The 7,614-nt window shown below is 36.6% G+C and overlaps 1 pseudogene; it reads right to left on the bottom strand.

Moving 5' to 3' along the window:
* Nucleotides 1-1,154: 1,154 nt before the first annotated feature.
* Nucleotides 1,155-7,359, bottom strand: LOC104247908 (cathecol O-methyltransferase 1-like; annotated as a pseudogene).
* Nucleotides 7,360-7,614: the final 255 nt, after the last annotated feature.

Here is a 7,614-nt window from a genome sequence, read left to right as displayed (position 1 = left end):
AGAAGGTAGCTGGGCAGTGTGTATTAAAATCGGGACTTAAGCCATTTTTGGGTTTATTTATTGCACTATTGGGCAATTTTAGAACTTTAAAGAAGGGGATTTAAATCTATGTTTTGAAGGTAAGTAATTTCTACCTAATGTGAGTTTAATACATAGAATATAGTAGATTTTAACATGAAAATTTGTGGAAATCATGGGTTTAGATGAAAAACTTTGGTTTTGATAAAAATGAGATCTTACCGCGAAAATGGTTATGGAATGTAGTGAAAATCATATATTTAGTTTCATGAGGTTATGGGTAACAACTTTCTTTAAAAATTTCTGAAATCTGGACTCGTGGGTCCGGGGGTAAATTTTAAGAATCTTACATTTAGGGTTGGGTAATCTCTTTAATAGTTGGAATACAAACTTTTGAGCATGTATTGATTAGTTTATATACTATTTGATTAGTTTTGGGTGATTCGGCACCGAACAGAGGGTGTGAGCACATTGTTGGACCGGAAAGTAGGCCTTGAGACGAGGTAAGTCCCTTTTCTAACCTTGTAAGAGGGAAATTAACCCCATAGTCTAACTTAATCAATATGTACTTTTATTTGTGGGGGCTACATACGCACGAAGCGACGAGAGTCTGCGTGTAGCTACTATTCATGCTTATATCCGGGTAGATTTAGTTTTACACCATGTCTTTTTGATATCGTTTCTTGTTTATGCTTACTAATTGTTTAGATTAAAGCGGAGGTTGAGGATTTCAATTTTATAAAGGTTCCTAGTCGAATTTCTTATTTTGAAAAAGAATTGAGAGTTACTATGATAACTTGGGAAAATCTATGTCCAACTGCTTTGCAAGTATATCCCACGAGCCGGGTAAATTTTCATTACTCTGGTATGTACTCTCGAGTCACCACTCCTCCGAGTACGAAAAAATTAATAGAGATAAGAGTTACCTCCCCCTACTTTGTCAATCGCAGTCGTCTCTGTCCCACAAAGATGGCGAGGAAACTGACTTCCAAGACAGTTGCTTTCGCAAGTGCCTGTCTGTGAATATTGAAACTATACTTATACCAGAGACACATGTCATATAAATCTTACTGGGAATATCAATATAAAATTGGACAATGTTACAATTTCTGCTCTAGAAAACATTTTACCAATATTCAAAATAACATCCTTTCATACAAGAGAAACAAACAAGGGAAATAATAGAAATATTATTGGGAATATCAGCATTCAATCTGGACTAAGCTGTAATTCCAGTCCCAGACTACCATAAATGGATACTCAGAGTAGAACTCAATGCACAGTAGAAATCTACTTGCAGAATTCAATGACCTAAAAATTACAGACACAACATATTAAGTTAAGGCCTTTCAATCTAGTTTCAGTAGCCAACGCTCGAAACTCATGTTTAGATCGCTCTTTGCCTCTAGGATATTGAGCCATCACGATCAAATCACATTGGGAGACGCCAACTACAACAGTGTCAGTGTCAGGTTTCACTAGTAGAATGACCTCAACAACAATCACCTTTCCATTATCTGGTAGAGCCTTGTAGCAATTCTTTAGCAACTTGAGGCTGTGACTGTCACTCCAGTCATGAAGAATCCACTTCATCAAGAAACAAACAAATATTAGCCGTTGTAGCACGTTATTTTAGTGGAGAAAAAAATACTAATTGGTTTCTTCTCATCTATCTAATCCTTGGTGGGCATAATTGCATGGTACCTGTATTGATGCAAGGTAGCAGGTACCCAATAGAATTTATCGAGGTGCATGCAAGCTAACTCAGACACCATCCTCATAAAATAGAAGTCATTTTGGCACGTTATTACTCCCCCCCCCCCCCAAAACCCCCACCTCTGTTCCAAATTAATAAACCCAGACTTATTTATTTTTGGTAATAAACCGTGAATATTACCATAACAAACGAAAACTCACTACAAACTATGAGCATCTAGAGTTCCAGACCACCTTCTAGGAAGGGTGCCCAGAACAGCTAGACCTCAGGAAGAAAAAGAACAACCAAAACCAACAAGTATCTTGTGCAACTTCTTTTGATTACTTCCTCCACATCCAAATATTAGTCATTTTGGTAAACTGAATTTGTTTTAAAATTATTTGACATTTCACAAAAGGAAAAAAAAAAAGAAGCTCTTTATTACTTCTTCTGCTAAGCCTACTTGACTCCTCAAAGATTTGGACGTACATTCATAAAAATAACATCTCATTCTGGTACACGTTCAAACATATCTCCCCAGATATGTTCCACCCTTGTAATATTATGATCACAAACTTAATTCAAGTTAAGAAATGATTGTACATGTACAAGAAAATCTTACACCAGTCGATAAAGCTCTACCATTTTAGATGAGGTTTAATTCAGTTTGATGAAATTACATAATCATGTAATGTGATATTACTGTGACCAGAGGTGGATCCAGGATTTCAAGAGGAGGGGTGTACTGTTATGAAGAGGTGAATCTAGAATTTTCATTTGAGGATTTAACTTTAGTCTCTTACCATGAACCCATTACACTTTTGAAATTATAGGTTCATAATTATATTCTTTTTAAATTTTTAGTGATTTTCACACACACACACAAACAAACAAACACACACACACATATATATATCTATACTTCGTGCCAAAAAAAAGACCGCCCGGAGTGGATTAATTCATCAATTTTACTTATAGAGGTACCCCCAATGGAAATCTTTATGCACGGGTGCACGCTCATATATTTAAGTAATTTTGAAGAAATATAACTTTGTTATACATGGTTTAGAGAGTAAATCATGAGTTCACGTGAACCAAATCCCTTAGCTAGTGTTGGACCAGATTATCAAAGTAAAATAAACAATAAAACAAGAATGAGAAGGTACCACCAGTATAGGAAGGGGCATGTTGAACAACATGTGGCGAATCAAAATTAGTGCCCTTAATTGTGGGGTATTTAGATGCAATCATCTTGAGGTTAATTCCAAGACAACCTCCAACATCAACCAAAGTTTTAAGGTTCTCAAAACCGTTGTAATTTTCAAGTATTTTTTTCAAGATTACAATTGTGTGATTGATCATCGCCTTGTTGAAAATATCATTGAATTTTGGGTGCGATTTTGAATATTTAAATGAATGTACATCATGTACCCTATCAAATGGAACTCCTCCTTCAAGAACTGCATCTTTTAGTTCGATCTTGTCATTTAAAATTAGAAAGAGTCATATATGATCTAATTTTGTCGTGCATCTTTAAAAAAAAATTAATATACTTTTAATATAGTTTTTGATTTTATATTTTATTTTCTTTAAACACTATTTCACATCATATATTTGGTGAGAAGTTGGTCAAATTGTGTCATGTAACAAAGACCACACATGATATATAAGCTTTTTCACGAGAGAATAATAAATAAAAATAATAGGACCAACATCTACGAGAAGTATTTAGTACAACATAGATTTCCTCAACTCCCACCTACGATTAAACAAAATTAAGGTCAATCTAAGAATCTAATTCATCTAAATGGCTTATGAATTACTTAAGTTGAGAGAATAAATCATTATTAGCTTTTTGGCTATAGATGTATTTCCTTATTCTTGTGCCGTAACTTAAAACATATTTTAGCTTTTATCTTGAAAGTATATATATCTAATGGCTTCGACGCCTTAATAATGCTCCAAAGTTTGGTAATCAATTTATACTACGTTTAGTTGACGGTATACATTTTTCCCATGATAAATTTATACGGTCAATCAAATATAGTATAAATTTAGTCTCAGACTTAATTGTAAATATCTCATCTTATTTCACGTTATCCCATCAAATTTGATATTATTTTATTTCACCCCTACAAAACTTACCAGCTGTTAATGAATACTTTATCTTCAAGCAAAACCAAAAGTGGCCCCATTGATGCACCATCTTCATCTCTAACAAAGAATTTTCCCACTTGTGACAAACCATACACTCTTTTCGATCCACCATTTTCTTCCTCAACAATGGAACAAGTAAAAATCTAGAGACAAGAATTAGCTAAAAGAGTTGTAATGTAATTTACTCTTGTAGTGTTTTCCTTTTAGAGTGTTTTTGTTAGGCTTTTTATAAGTGTTAGACTGTTAGTTGTTACTTTGGTTAAGAACTGTCATATTGGTTGGGGTCTGTGTGGTTTTCTTTAGTTTATTATCAAGTGTTAGCATGTGTAGTTATTTCTTTCGCTTTTGAATGTTTGACCTATAAATAGTTTTATCTTTTCATGTTACTAATTAATTTCACTTTTTAAGGATATTTTTTATAGTTATTTTTAAACCTTAAGCCACATTTAATCTTATAAATTAGTTTATGAGGTGATGATTGCTTAGAAGTTAGAACCATATGAGAAACAACAAGTATATATTCTATTATACACCTAGCATTGAACATTTGGAGTCGTCCCTCTGGAGACATCCGATAAAATTGGAATGAACATGCATTTGGAGCCTGGACGATATAACAGGAGTATTAAGAACCCCATAGGTGAATTTAGCACTTTTAATGCGGAGTATATATTTATATATATGTGTGTGTGTGCGCGCGTGCACGCGTGTAAATTGCAATAAAAATAGTAAGCCTGAATGTAGCATTCGGGCATTGAGCTTATCTAAATCCAGTACTTTCAATGCCGAGCGTAAATATACATATATAAATTGCAATAAATAGTAAGTCTGAACTTATAATTTTATGAGTATAACAAGTTTAATGCTAAAAATCTTAAAAGTAAAACCCAAATTCTAAATCCGCTTCTCATTAGAATCCAATATGGGGTCTCTTCGTTTCCTTTGTGAGTTGCACTGTTGCTTCCTGTGTGAGTTGTTGGTGCGTCGAAATCTGTCTAATTTTCTTCTTCTTTGTTTTCATTTTGAGTTGCAAATTATTGTCTTTTTGGTAAAAGTTAGTGGACGACGAGGTCCACCGGAAAGTGGACTTTAGCCACTTAACACGTGCGATGTTGCTTGTGCTGGCTGCTTTGCTGTACCCGACAATTGGCACATTTTCTTCATACTTTCCTCATATGACATGCTTTACTTCACGTAACCAGCATATAAACATATAATTAGTTCATTCACTGTTAAAATAAATACAAAATGCTTGTGTTTTATCTTGATTTCTAATGTGAAAACAAGAAAAAGAACTAATTATTTGACAGGAAATGTTACGACCCAAACTCGGACCCGATCGTGATGGCGCATCTCTTGAAAACAAGGCCAGCCGACACATTTCCAATTCAGTTTTAAGCAATTAAACAATAAGCATTTAGTCTTAAAATATGATATAAATCCAAAAGTAAGCAGTTACAATACAAAATAATTTGCGGAATACAACCCAACAAAGCCTGATACCGGGGTGTCACTAGTCATGAGCATCTAAAAATCCGAAATAAAACAAGAAAGTCTGCAGAATTCAATACAAATCTAATATATAGATAAACAAGATAAGGGAAGAAGCTCTGGGTTGCGAACGTCGGCAGCTACCTAGAGAATCTTCGGATCCGCTTGAGCTGGAAAGATCAACACTCGGTAGCGAGACCAGATGCGCCTGAATCTGCACACAGAGTGCAGGGAGTAAAGTGAGTACTCCAACTTAGTGAGTAATAATCATAAATAAACGACTGAGAGATATGAAAATACGTAAGGCACATTACAGGCTATAATGAAGCAGTAAAATCAGTAAAGATATGTAAAATAATTTAAGTTCAGTTTGAACTTTAGGAAATACCTTTTCAACAATTAAACAGGTAAATGACAGACAAATAAGAAAGATAAACACATAAATGTTTGCCCCTCGGGCACAATGTCAACAAATCTGCCCCTCGGGCAATATCTCCGAACAATACCAGTTCCTCAGGTTATATCTCACATCACAATGGGTACCCGCGCTCACTGAGGGTGTGCAGACTCCTGGAGTGACCCCTTACGGCCCAAGCGCAACATCAAGCCATCCCGTGGTGTCATCTTTAGGCTCTCAACTCATATCAACAAGCCACCTCGTGGCATACATATCTCAGGCCCTCAACCTCATAATCATAATCTGATGTTTCCTCACAACATAGGCCCTCGGCCTTACTCAGTCAAAATCCTCACAAGCCACTCGGGCAATAGTAAAACATGATTCTCAGCCCAAAATATCATTTAAAAGATTATTTAAGTGTTTAAAATAGAGTAGACATGCTGAGTTATGAAAACAGTGGAATATAGCATGACTGAGTTCAAGTATAAAGTCAAAACAGTGAGGAAATATAAAAAAAATCCTCTAAGTTCAAATAGGTGGCATGAGGCCCAAATATGGCATTCAGCCCAAATCATGATGATAGCAAATAGATTTCAGTCAAATACGCGGTAAAATAGTCATTCGGGACGGATTAAGTCACAATCCCCAACCGTGCATGACCCCACGCTAGTCATCGAGCATGTGCGTCACCTGAATATAGCACAACAATGTGCAATCCGGGGTTTCATACCCTCAGGACATCATTTATAATCTTTACTCACCTTAATCCGGTCAAATATCTAGCCCGCGACGCCTTTACCCCTCGAATCGGCCTCCACTCGCGTCGAATCTATCCAAAATCAGAATCACCGTGTCATAATATGCTAAGGGAACGAAGCCCAAGCAAAAATAATCAATTTACAACACAAATCCCGAAATTACCAAAACCCGACCCCCGGGCCCACGTCTCGGAATTCGACAAAATTTACATCAATGGATTCCTTATCTCCTCAGGAGTTCATACATATCAAAAGTACCAAAATCCGACCACAATAGGTCCCTCAAATCCTCAAGTCTAGGTCTCCAATACCAAGCCCTAGTTTCCCCAATTTTAACCCTTAAATTCCATTAATTATAGCTCTAATCCATGAAGTAATACCATAGGAACGAGTTTTAGGTCCAAAATCCTTACCCCGATGAAGTCTCCTTGAATTCTCTCTTCAAAATCATCCAAAAAGCTCATAAGCCGACATAGAAATGATGGAATAGCTCAAAAATCACGAAGGAAAAAATTTATACCTTCTGGCCCAGGGATTTCGCATCTGCGGCCAAATTACCACTTCTACGGTACCGTATTTGTGGCCAATGGACCGCTTCTGCGGTTTTCTCTAAAGCGACCAAAATCGCATCTGCGATGCTCACTCTGCACCTGCGCCATCGCAGGTGCGGTTACCCAACCGCTTCTGCGGTCACAACCTACCTCACCTTCTTCCGCTTCTGCAGCCTTCTTCCTCGCATTTGCGGCATCACACCTGCGGTCCTCAATCCACAGGTGCGGAAATACAAGAAGCAAAAAAATCTGCAGCTTCATCAAAATCTCAAACTCTCCGTCAACCATCCGAAATCACCCCGAGGCCCCCCGGACCTCAACCAAAATCACTAACATACCCCAAAACCTTATTCAAACTTATACCAATCTTCAAAATACCTCAAACAACACCGAGTCAACAAAAACACATCGGATTTAAGCCTAAGTTTCCAAAATCTTCTAAATTATGCTTTTGATAAAAAACCCAACCAAACCACGTCCGAATGACCTGAAATTTTGCACACACATCCCAAATGACACAACGGAACAACTGCAACTCTCAGA

Source organism: Nicotiana sylvestris, chromosome 8 (genome assembly GCF_000393655.2).
Source record: "Nicotiana sylvestris chromosome 8, ASM39365v2, whole genome shotgun sequence".
Taxonomy (NCBI): Eukaryota; Viridiplantae; Streptophyta; class Magnoliopsida; order Solanales; family Solanaceae; genus Nicotiana; species Nicotiana sylvestris.
Note: the sequence above shows the minus strand (reverse complement) of the source record. Positions and strands in the feature narration are given on the sequence as shown.